The sequence below is a fragment of the Asparagus officinalis genome, chromosome 1 (genome assembly GCF_001876935.1).
Source record: "Asparagus officinalis chromosome 1, Aspof.V1, whole genome shotgun sequence".
Taxonomy (NCBI): domain Eukaryota; kingdom Viridiplantae; phylum Streptophyta; class Magnoliopsida; order Asparagales; family Asparagaceae; genus Asparagus; species Asparagus officinalis.
This window is the reverse complement of record NC_033794.1, coordinates 37,986,536-37,999,769: the sequence shown is the minus strand read 5'-3', so window position 1 is coordinate 37,999,769 and position 13,234 is coordinate 37,986,536.

Genomic DNA, 13,234 nt, shown 5'->3' with positions numbered 1-13,234 from the left:
TGTCTCGGCTCATTGGCCGAGACACTCTCAGAGTCTCGGGCCTAGGCCGGGTCCCCTGGGTATTTTTATGATGTTTTTCATAGTGGTTTTGCCCATTTTTTGTCGTTCTGATAAAAATCAACATCAGTCAACATCGGTCGAAGCAAAACCCTATGGTCAACGCCGGTCAACGCCGGTCAACGTGTAACCCTAGGTCAATGGGTTGCGATGAAAGTCAACGCCGATCAACGGGAAACCCTAAGGTCAATGCCGGTCAACGTGAAACCCTAAGGTCAACACCAGTCAACACGTAACCCTAGGTCAACGTTAGTTAACGCATTATGATGAAAGTCAACGCATTGTGATGAAAGTCAACGTCGATCGCAGCGAAACCCTAAGGTCAACGACGATCAACGTGTAACCCTAGGTCAACGCTAGTCAACGCATTGTGATGAATGTCAACGCCAATCGATGCGAAACCATAAGGTCAACGTCGGTCAACGCGTAACCCTAGGTCAACACTAGTCAACACGTTGTAATGAAAGTTAACGTTGATCGACGCGAAACCCTAAGGTCGACGTCGGTCAACGCGTAGTCCTATGTCAACTCTAGTCAACGCGTTGCAATGAAAGTCAATGCCGATCGACGCGAAACCCTAAGGTTAACAACGGTCAACGTGTAACCCTAGGTCAATGCTAGTCAACACGATATGATGAAAGTCAATGCCGATCGATGTGAAACCCTAAGGTCGACGACGGTCAACGCGTTGCCCTAGGTCAACGCCAGTCAACACCGATCGACGCGAAACCCTAAAGTCAACGTCGGTCAACGTGTTGCGACAGAAATAATCAATTCAAAGTCAACTCAATGACACATGCCAAACCAACTCACCAACTTTGATTCGAAATTTCGACGACGGCCAGATGATAAACGCAGTGCCGGAAGAACTTCAGCTATTCATCAAAATAGACTAAAAATCAAAGAAGTCAAGAATCAAAGTTAACTACAGGTCCTTTCATACCGACTGAAGGTTGGACTGATCACATCCAAAGTATTTTAGGCTCTTCTATAAAAAGAAACGAGACCGAAATACTTTTGAGGGGGTATTTATAGGCGTCTAAAAATACCTATATGTTCTCGCACAAGGCTCGAGACAGAGAGAAGATGATGAACATCACTATCCGAGCCACAGAAATTTATTTGGCATCAACAAGTGCATGAAGTGAGTCGACGAACTGTGTGAAGCAACGAAACTTCGGAATAATGAAAACACGAACTGATCGGGAGCTACGTTTCTTTTACAAAACACGAAACGCTCCTTGTTTTCCATCTACTCCATATATCATTCAACCATGTGAGCTAGTAGATCTTCTCGTCAGCTTTCCAACACATATTTGCGTCAAAAGTTGACTTTGTCATGGAATTCATTATATCTTCGGTCGATTATAATAAATTCAAAAAAAAGATAGCCTTTTTATAAGACTCCTTTTACACAACAAAATAAAAATTATAACTCTTGAGAAACAAAGGCAGGATCGTTGTTTAGATCGCTGCTTGCGTGGGATCTTTGCCTGTGCCGGGAGCGCTTTGACTCGTGGACTACCAAATCACAGATTCTGATTGAACCGTGAGGGGTTTAATGATTCTTCCTTTGTTTATCGAAGTAAGAATTTGAAGCGAATATCTTATCGATGTAAGATATTCACTCTTCTAAAGATCAAGTCAGAGCTTAGATCTCTAGGAATCGCTAGAAGCTTCTTGAGGATGTTTGTGAAGAAGGAAGACTCTCTCTTGCTCTAATTCACCAAAAAAACTCAAGGCTCTCTGCTCCGAGTTTGGATGACGAAAATACGACAAAAATAGATGGGACGCGCAAAACGGTACCCAGAGCCAAAGCTAAGACACTGCGAGTGTCTCGGCCAACACCGAGACACTCATGGGCCGAGACACTCATGGTGTATGTAGCCCAGAAAAGGCGATTTTCGCTATTTTGAAGTTGTTTTCGCCCGGATTTTTTCTAACTGATCTAAATATCATCCAAAAACGTGATGAAGTTGTTATAACTGAGGATAAGAGTGAATCGGCCATTCTTATCCGAAAACGGAGGTCCCAAGGCCTATAAATACATCCTTGGGTCCTTCATTTGCACAGATCTGGAATTCTCAAGCGTCGGCGAAGCCCTGCTGAATTGAAGACTGAAGGAGCACGAATTTCAGAAGAGAGGAGGAGATCAAATCGAGTTCTTCAGCATAGAGAAGAAGAGTTCATCAGATCCACAGTTCCCGGTTCTTTTCCTTGAGATTGCCCCATTGTGGTGATCTCGAGAAGAGTGGTTATCTCGTTGTTACCGAGATAATTGTTTCGGTTTCTTAATTCCTTCGCAAATCAACGAAGCTCCGGATCGATCTGATCATTTGGTAGTCCACGGATATCAATATCCCCGTCACAGGCCAAGATCCCACACAAGCAGCGGGAGATAAACGTCTGTTGCATTTGTTTGAGGAGATTGTAACTTTGTAAGAGTCTTATAAAAGACTATTTCTTTTAAACTTATTGTAACGCCCAAAGTTATAATGACTTCATCAATGAAAGCAATTTCTGAACCAAACAAGTAGAATCGATTGAGATTCCAAAACCTTCTACCTATAAGGAGGCTATTAGTGGCAGTGAGGCTGCAAATTAGACTGTTACGATGACTAAACAAATGGAGTCTCTTCACAGGAAGCAGACATGGGAGTTAGTGAAGCAGCCAAGGGGCCAAAAGATTATTGACTATAAACGGGTATTCAAGAAGAAAGAAGAAACTTCAGACACTGATTCTGTAAGATACAAGGCACGCTTCGTAGCTAAAGGTTACAGACAGACCGAAGGCGTGAACTTCAATGAAGTATTCTCTTCAGTTGTAAAACACACCTCAATCCGTGTGTTGCTTGTCATGGTTGCTCATTTTAATTTAGAGCTTGAGCAACTTGATGTGAAGACGACTTTTCTACATGGCGAGTTTGAAGAGCAAACCTTTATGCATCGGTCAGAGGAGTTCATTTTTGAAGGTAAAGAAGATCATGTGTGTAGGTTAAAGAAATCTCTTTATGGCTTGAAATAGTCTTCGAAACAGTGGTATTTGAGATTTGATATTTTCATATTTGAGCATTGTTACTTTGAAAGTAAATATGATAGTTGTGTTTATCATATAAAGCTCAATGATGGTTCTTTTATATATTTGCTTTTGTATGTTGATGAAATGTTGATTGTAGCTAAAGATATATCACAAATCAATGAGTTAAAATCTCAACTCAAACATGAGTTTGAGATGAAGGACTTAGGAGCAACGAAGAAGATTTTGGGGATGGAGATCCACAAGAATAGGCGAGAATGAAATTTATTACTATCTCATGATAAATACATCAATAAGATGTTAGAGAGGTTTAGCATGCTTGATGTCAAGCCTGTGAAGACTCCGCTTGCTGTTCATTTTCGTCTGTCAACAGATTTGTCACCTCAGACTGAGGAGGAGGAGCGGTACATGTCTTGTGTTCCTTATGCTAGTGTAGTTAGAAGTATTATGTATGTTATGATCTGCACCCATCCAGATATTTCACATGCAGTCAGTGTTGTGAGTTGATATATAGATAAGCCTGAAAAGGTCCATTGGTAGGCGGTGAAATAGGTACTTAGATATTTGAGAGGATCTGCTAATATTGGTTTATATTTTGGTAGGAACACAAACTCAGATTGCAGAATACTTGGCTATTCTGATTCAGATTATGAGGGATATTTGGATAAGAATCGATTCTTAACAGGTTATATATTCACTCTTTCAGATAGTGTCATTAGTTGGAAGACGACTCTACAGTCGACAGTTATTTTATCTGCCACAAAGGCAGAGTATATGACAGTGACAGAAACAATGAAAGAAGTCATTTGGTTAAGAGGTTTAGTTGAAGATCTCGGCTTATACCAAGGTGTTACTACGGTATTTTATGACAGCCAGAGAGCTATACATTTGACAAAGCATCAGATGTATCATGAAAGAACAAAACATATAAATGTTAGGTATCATTTTATCAAATAAATTAAAGTCATCAAGATTGAGAAAATTGGTACTACAGATAATCCAGCAGATATGATGACGAAGCCCGTATCTTCGCGCAAGTTTGAGTATTGTCTCGAATTGCTTGGAGTTTAACAAAGTGGAGATTAAGCCCATAACGGGCTTCAAGCGAGATAGCAAAAGTGAAGAAAATATCTTCATATTCAAAGTCAAGGTGGAGGTTTGTTGTTATTTGACATAGCATATGAAGCCAAGACTCACTTACCTCCTGTAAAACCCCGATAATTTATGAATAATGAAGTTTATGTGTGATAAATTATGATATGTGAATATTTAGTATGATAAATATCATTAAATGGTATATGAGTATAATACCAAGTGATTTGAGTATGAACGAGTTCATACATGAGAGATAGAAGTGTTGAAACATGCACATATGGCCAAACTCATGAGAATCTAGGAAATTCTAGTCCGGTCGACCGCAGCCCGGTCGCCCGCCACGGTCGACCGCGAGACCTGCAGTTTATTTTTTCTCCTGTTTTGAGTTGGTTTCGGATTTCTAAACCCATATTCGTTTTCCCCTGATATATATATGAGTTTTTCAAGATTTTCTTAGTTTTCCTAAGAACCCTAACAGCCACCAAAACCCCCCCAAACCCTAGTTTTATTTGTTGGAGAAGATTAAAGGCTTTCAAGTGAATTTTCGGGTGATTCTTGGCTTTTGGAGTGGAGATCTTTTTCAACCTTGCTTCTAACACGTTTTTCTACAACCAAAGGCGAGTATCATCTCTACTAATCCCCCTCCCAGTTTTCAAAACATTTTTAAAGAGATTTAAACAGTTTTGTAGAGCCTAAACGAATAGATTATGTATAAAAGACAATTCTTTTGTATTATATGTATAAAGATTAGGTCTTTTCATGCTAAAAAGGTTGAGAACATTTTTACAGATGTGATTTAGATCTGATGATGATTTTTAAATGTGGTTAAACTAAAGAAAGGAGTTTGATTCGTTGTTTTGAGCTTTTATGCATGTTCTAGGGTTTTGAATACAAATCAAATGCATAAAATTATGTTTATATATGTTGTTTTGTTTCCAGGTATTTCTATCTGTTGTACCATACTTGTATGCAAGTTTCATGAAGTTTTTATCATGTTTGAATCACAAAAACATGACGAGAACATGACACATAAGAATCTAGAAAAAAACTAGAAATTGGGTTCACGGTCGACCGTCACGGTCGACCGCGTGCAGGACAGAGATCTGGGTAGTCTCTGGAGCCCGTCGCAGTCGACCGCCATGGTCGACCGCCAGTTTGTTTTGGCTGTGCATGTTTATTTGAGTTTGTTTTTGGTTGTTGAACGAATTTCTCGACCTTATGATGATAGAATTTCTCGACCTTATGATGATGGACTATGACATTAGTGATTGTTAAACACCTGGGATGATGGTGAACTTCAGATGAGGACACGCACACCGAGATTTATGCACGTATGCTAGATTGTGTTAGTTTGACACACACTTGACATGAGATAAATTAATAAACACATATTGAATAATGTTGTTCTATACGTATCCAGAAATAGGGAGATGAAACCTATTTGCCACAGAACGATTGAGTAAAAGTATTACAAAAGTATCGTTATTACATGTATCCGGAATAGGGAGATAACAAAACCTATTGCCGTAGAGCGATTGAGTAAAAGTGTTACAAAAGCATCGCTATAGCACAAGATGATGCACACATAGATATTTGATCAGTTATGAGTTTTACTTCCATGATAGACTACCCGTGAGTAGAGTATTTACTTTGAGATTTTTAGCACACCCGTATGGACGGCAGTTATATTTCGTTTTGTTTTGGCTGGCATCCTCTTATATTAGAGCAGGCTACTCGGATGTACTTCGAGGTGAGATATTTATTCTTTATGTTAGAGATTGGAGTATGTTTCCTTGACTATTTGTTTTTTTCATTCATGAAGAACTATATGAATGATTTGATATATGTATGTACTGACTCTATTTTTTTATATACTCCTACCCCATCCCCTAGGGAGAGGTAGTGATGATCTCGCAAGCGTTTTGATGCTCGATGTTTCCCCTCTTTCAGGCAGCGAATCCGGCGCACGGAGAGTCGCAGGTTGATGGGACATCTTAGTTGTCCGTTTAGCTATTTATTATATTTTGCACGGAGAGTCGCAGGTTGATGGGACATCTTAGTTGTCCGTTTAGCTATTTATTATATTTTGTAGTTATTCCAGAACTCCACATGTAGTTGATTATTTTTCAGACTCTAGATTGGTATTTTATTTTAGAGTTGAGAACTCTTGTGAGACTTTGTTTATTTGACTCATTGTATTTAAGACTCATTTCAGACTCAGGATATATCTATTTTCTTTCCAGTTGGGCTCATTATTAATATTTTCTATGCTTCTTCTGTGTACTCGGTATTGTTCTATTTCTAGTTTTGCATGTCTGTACCTTCATCTATTTATTGTTTCTACTAGAGAGATAATGATTGTGATGGTTAAACATGTCGTAGCATAGTGTTTGGTGCTTGGCAGGTTTGACAATCTGGGTTTCACCTGAGACTACAGCCTTGTGTGAACCCTGCGGCGTCACAGTTGGTATCAGAGCTCTAGTTCCAATATCCTTAGGATCATTCATGTGTCATATTGTGGAGTTTAAGATAGAGTTTCCTAGGGATCATGTATACAGTCCGCTAGGAATCCTTAGCATGAGTGAGGACGTACTATATATGTACGCGGAATATCTAAAATATTTTTTTTATGATGATCTATTTGCTTTGAATAATAAAGCATGATATGAGATATATGTGATATGATTTACTTATTGGTATATGTTATATGCTTCATGCTTGAGATCCAATCTACTGCGTAATAAGCTCTATTTTGGAATTATAGATGTCAGGAAGAGGTCATGGACACCGAACTTCTCATGCTCAGGGAGTTGGGCAGGAAGATAGGGAGCCCGAGTCACAGCAGGCTCAGCAGTACCTAGTAGATCTCATAGCACCATTGGCAGCTCGTATGGCGGCTATTGAGGAGCAGTTAGTGGCCCAGGTTCGTCAAGAGCCTTCTGTTCATGAGGAGGCACCCGTTCAGGAGTCATCTATTCGGGAGGAAATGCCTGAGAGGGTACTAGTGGTCCCACCGACACCACCAGTTGAGGACGGAGCAGCTGATCAGGAGGCTTGGCTTCGTTTAGTTGAGAGGTATCAGAAGTTGAAAGCACCAGAGTTCCACGGTTCGATGGATTCCATTGCTGCACACAAGTGGAAAGAGGATGTGAGTAACATCTTGGATATGCTGAATGTTAATTCGATGCGGAAGCAGAGGCTAGCGGCTTTTAGCCTCAAGGGAGATGCAGGAGGATGGTATCGACTTCGCTTCACCCCAGAGCAGAGGATGACGGTTTCGTGGGAGACCTTCATATATCTTTTTGATGAGCAGTATGTTTCGACTGCAGCGAAAGCTGGAAAAGAGTTAGAGCTGGCTAGAGCAGGGGGACATGTCTGTCATGGACTTTGAGAGTAAGTTCATGTCATTGCTTAGGTTCACCGGTATGTGGCACACGGAGGAGCGTCAGGCTCAGATGTTTTTTATGGGACTTCGTCCGGGGTTGCGTCGATACATAGTATCTCGGCGATTTCGTTCTGTGCGGGAGGTGGCAGATGCTGCCATGGCTCAGGAGACATATATAGCCTATTTCATCAAGGGTAAGGACAACGGTAAGTCAGGACAGTCCGAGGACAAATGAAAGGGTAAGAGACCATTTGGAGACTCAGGAGGACCCCACTAGCAGGGCAAGGGTCCGCATCAGTAGGGTCCCCATAAGAAGGGCCATCAGCAGGACCAGTTAGCGCAGCAGCAGCGCCGATTCCAGGGAGCTTGTTACAATTGTAACAAGATTGGGCACCGAGCGGCCGAGTGCCGCAGCGCACCCACAGCAGGCCAACAGGGCAGGACACAGCAGCAGCAGCAGCAGCAGAACCGCGCTCAGGGATGTGGTCAGGGTCAGCAGCTGAGGATTGAGGCACCACCAGCAGTTCCGAGGATTGAGGGACAGGTTTGAGCAGTTCAGGAGACCCAGCAAAGGCAGATGGCACCATACACTCCAGGTGATGCAGAGCAGCAAATCGGTAAAGTGTATGCAGTGGTTCCTCGCGATCATGGCGCGAGCGGAGCTGTGGTGGAAGGTACATTCTGTGTGAATTCCTTTCCAGCACGTATTCTTTTTGATTCTGACGCTTCGCATTCTTTTATCTCCTATGATTTTTCAATTAGACTTTGGCTTGTAGCTCAGCCGTTAGATTTTCCATTATCTGTATCTACTCCGTTGGGAGAGATGTCTCTATTAGAGAGTGTTTGTAGGAGATGCATCGTCAGCTTGGACGATTCTGAGTTCGCGATTGATTTGATCATGTTGAATATGTTTGAATTTGATGTGATTCTTGGTATGGATTGGCTATCTTCCTATCATGTGAGTATCAACTGTTTTGCGAAAACAGTCAGTTTAAGAACATATGATGGATCAGAGTTAGTGGTAGCTACCTCCAGAGGTAACCAGTTTACGGAGTCATTTCTGGTGTACATAGAGGAGGCGATATTACGGGATCGGAGTGCAGATTTGAGTGAGATACGAGTAATCTCAGATTTCCAGGATGTCTTCCAGGACATACCAGGATTACCTCCAGTGAGAGAGGTCGAGTTTTGCATAGAGTTACAGCCAGGCACCGCACCGATTTCCCGAGCTCCTTACAGTATGGCGCCTGCTGAGATGAGGGAGCTACAGATCCAGATCGATGAGTTGTTGTCTCAGGGCTTCATTCGACGGAGTCATTCTCCATGGGGAGCACCGGTCCTTTTTGTGAAGAAGAAGGACGGGAGTATGCGATTATGTATAGATTATCGCGAGTTGAACAAGGTCACTATCCGTAACCGGTACCCATTACCGAGGATCGATGACTTGTTCGACCAGTTGCAGGGAGCATAGTGTTTCTCGAAGATAGATCTTCGCTCCGGTTATCATCAGTTGCGAGTTCGGAAGATGGATATTCCCAAGACCGCTTTCTTGACTCGATATGGGTCTTTCGAGTTTCTTGTCATGCTGTTTGGGCTGACCAATGCACCCGCAGTATTCATGGATTTGATGAATTAGGTTTTTCGTCCTTACTTGGATCAGTTTGTGATAGTCTTCATCGACGATATTCTTATCTACTCGAGGTCAGAGGTAGAGCACGAGCAGCATTTGAGGTTAGCATTGCAGATATTGAGAGAGTACCAGTTGTATGCTAAGTTTAGCAAGTGTGAATTCTAGTTATCAGAGGTCAGATTTTTAGGACATGTTATTAGCCGAGAGGGCATTTCAGTGGATCCGGCTAAGGTAGAAGCCGTACTTGATTGGGAGCCACCGAAGACAGTTACCGAGATTCATAGCTTCTTAGGCCTGGCAGACTATTACAGAAAATCCATTCAGGATTTCTCGAGGATTTCCACACCACTTACACGTCTTACTAAGAAGGGTGTACAGTTCATTTGGAGCATAGAGTGCCAGAAGGCATTTGAGACATTAAAGACTAAGTTGACTTCAGCACCAGTTTTGGTTATTCCTAGCAGTGATAAGACTTTTGTTGTCTACACTGATGCATCCTTATTAGGTCTTGGCGGTGTATTGATGCAGACCCAGAGAGTCGTAGCCTATATTTTGAGGCAGCTGAGGACTCATGAGCAAAATTATCCCACGCACGATTTGGAGCTAGCAGCAGTGGTCTTTGCACTAAAGGCGTGGAGACATTATTTGTACGGAGTGCAGTTTGAGTTATTCACAGATCACCAGAGTCTGAAGTACCTCTTCTCATAGAAAGAACTCAACCAGAGGCAACGACGATGGGTAGAGTTTATTAAGGATTATGAGTTTGCTATACAGTACCATCCGGGAAAGGCGAATGTGGTGGCAGACGCTGAACAGGTAGCGTCGTCGCGGACTAGCAGCTTTGAGGTGTTCTCTATATCAGGATCTTTATTCCCTCAGCTATTTTAATTTTTGGCCAGAGATTGGCAGGAGCCGTGTGTTCTTAGGAGCGTTATCTGTACAGCCATCTTGGAGAGATAGAGTAGTCGGAGCTCAGTTAGAGGATTCTTGGATTCAAACCCGCAAGGGGGAGATCTCCAAAGAACCCAAGGATGATTGGACTATTGGAGTAGATGGAGGCCTTAGGATGAAGGGCAGGATCGTTATGCCGAACAATCTATAGCTGAAGAGGGAACTAATTGATGAAGCTCATCGCAGCAGATATATAGTGCACCTAGGCACGACGAAAATGTACAAGGATCTGAAGAGGTATTTTTAGTGGAGCGGTATGCGCAGAGAGATTGCAGATTATGTGGCTAAGTGTTTCACCTGCCAACAAGTTAAGACAGAACATCAGAGACCTGCAGGAACCCTACAGCCTTTACCCATTCCCGAGTGGAAGTGGGCAGATATTTCCATGGATTTCATAGTAGGGTTGCCCAAGTCAAAGAAAGGAAATGATTCTATTTGGGTTATAGTGGACAGATTGACTAAGTCCGCACATTTCTTACCTGTGAGGATGACTTATACGGCAGATACGTATGCGAGAATCTTCAATCGGGAGATTGTTAGATTACATGGAGTTCCGAAGACGATTGTATCAGATCGGGGCTCAGTCTTCACATCTCATTTTTGAAGGAGTTTCTAGGATGCTTTTGGCAGTCAGTTGTCATTTAGCAGTGTTTTCCACCCTCAGACGGATGGGCAGACCGAGAGGGTGAATCAGATCTTAGAGGACATGCTGAGAGCGTGCGTTATAGATTTTTAGGGTAGCTAGGAGGTTCACATCCCACTAATTGAATTTGCATACAATAACAGTTATCAAGCTACCATCAGGATGGCACCGTATGAAGCTTTGTACGGGAGACCTTACAGATCGCCTATATGTTGGGTAGAGCTAGAGGATAGTCTATTGATTGGTCCAGAGTTAATTAGATAGACCACAGAGAAGGTGACATTGATTCGAGAGCTCATTCTTATGGCACAGAGTCGACAGAAGAGCTATGCAGATCAGCGGAGACGACCTTTAGAATTCCAGATCGGAGACTCAGTCATGTTAAAAGTATTGCCGATGAAGGGCGTTCAGAGATTCGGTAGACGGGGGAAGCTTGCCCCGAGATATGCTGGTCCTTTTAGGATCATCGAGCGCATTAGAGCTGTTTCTTACAGATTAGATCTTCCAGCATCGATGTCAAGTGTACACGATGTCTTTCATGTTTCGATGCTTAAGAAGCATCTGCGGGATGATGAGCAGCAGAGAGTGATTGACTCACCAGAGATTGAGATTCAGGAGGATTTGACTACCGTAGAGGTACTGGTATGCATACTTGCTAGAGAGAATAAAAAGATTAGAAATAAAGTCATTCCATTAGTGAAAGTTCAGTGGAACCGGCAAGGAACCGAAGAGATTTCTTGGGAGCGTGAGGAGGATGTTCGTCGTGACTATCCGCACCTGTTTGGACAGGTATGATGTTAATGTGCTTATATGAATTGATAGTTGTCATTATCTATGATTGTTTAGTCACATTTATATTTATCTTTAACACTAGAATGGGGATATTTTTTTTACCTAATCCTTAATCAATTGAAGTATATGGTATATACATGAGGGTTTCCTTGTTTGGATTATTTCGCTCGACGTACCAATTTCGTTTAGTTAAGGATTTAGGTAAGAATGTTTGCATTCTAGGTTGTTAAGTTTAAATATCATTGTGCTAATGCTAGGTGATGTGTGCAGAAGGAATTCTTAATATGAATTACACCTTCTTAATGTGTTTTCCCAGTTTTTGAGCTTTGAGATGCGACTGCGGAATTTCAAGGACGAAATCCTCTTTAAGGGGGTGAATGTAAAACCCCAATAATTTATGAATAATGAAGTTTATGTGTGATAAATTATGATATGTGGATACTTAGTATGATAAATATCACTAAATGGTATATGAGTATAATACCATGTGATTTGAGTATGAACGAGTTCATACATGAGAGATAGAAGTGTTGAAACATGCACATATGGCCAAACTCATGAGAATCTGGGAAATTCCAGTCCGGTCGACCGCAGCCCGGTCGACCGCCACGGTCGACCGCGAGACCTGCAGTTTATTTTTTCTCCTGTTTTGAGTTGGTTTCGGATTTCTAAACCATATTCTTTTTCCCCTGATATATATATGAGTTTTTCACGATTTTCTCAGTTTTCCTAAGAACCCTAACAGCCACCAAAACCCCCCAAACCCTAGTTTGATTTGTTGGAGAAGATTAAAGGCTTTCATGTGAATTTTCGGGTGATTCTTGGCTTTTGGAGTGGAGATCTTTTTCAACCTTGCTTCTAACACGTTTTTCTACAACCAAAGGCGAGTATCATCTCTACTAATCCCCCTCCCAGTTTTTAAAATGTTTTTAAAGAGATTTAAACAGTTTTGTAGAGCCTAAACGAATAGATTATGTATAAAAGACAATTCTTTTGTATTATATGTATAAAGATTAGGTCTTTTCATGCTAAAAAGGTTGATAACGTTTTTACAAATGTGATTTAGATTTGATGATGATTTTTAAATGTGGTTAAACTAAAGAAAGGAGTTTGATTCGTTGTTTTGAGCTTTTATGCATGTTCTAGGGTTTTGAATGCAAATCAAATGCATAAAATTATGTTTATATATGTTGTTTTGTTTCCAGATATTTCTATCTGTTGTACCATGCTTGTATGCAAGTTTCATGAAGTTTTTATCATGTTTGAATCACAAAAACACGACGAGAACATGACACATAAGAATCTAGAAAAAAACTGGAAATTGGGTTCACGGTCGACCGCCACGGTCGACCGCATGCAGGACAGAGACATGTGTAGTCTCTGGAGCCCGTCGCGGTCGACCGCCACGGTCGATCGCCAGTTTGTTTTGTCTGTGCATGTTTATTTGAGTTTGTTTTTGGTTGTTGAACAAATTTCTCGACCTTATGATGATAGACTATGACATTAGTGATTGTTAAACACCTGGGATGATGGTGAACTTCAGATGAGGACACGCACACCGAGATTTGTGCATGTATACTAGATTGTGTTAGTTTGACACATACTTGACATGAGATAAATTAATAAACACATATTGAATAATAT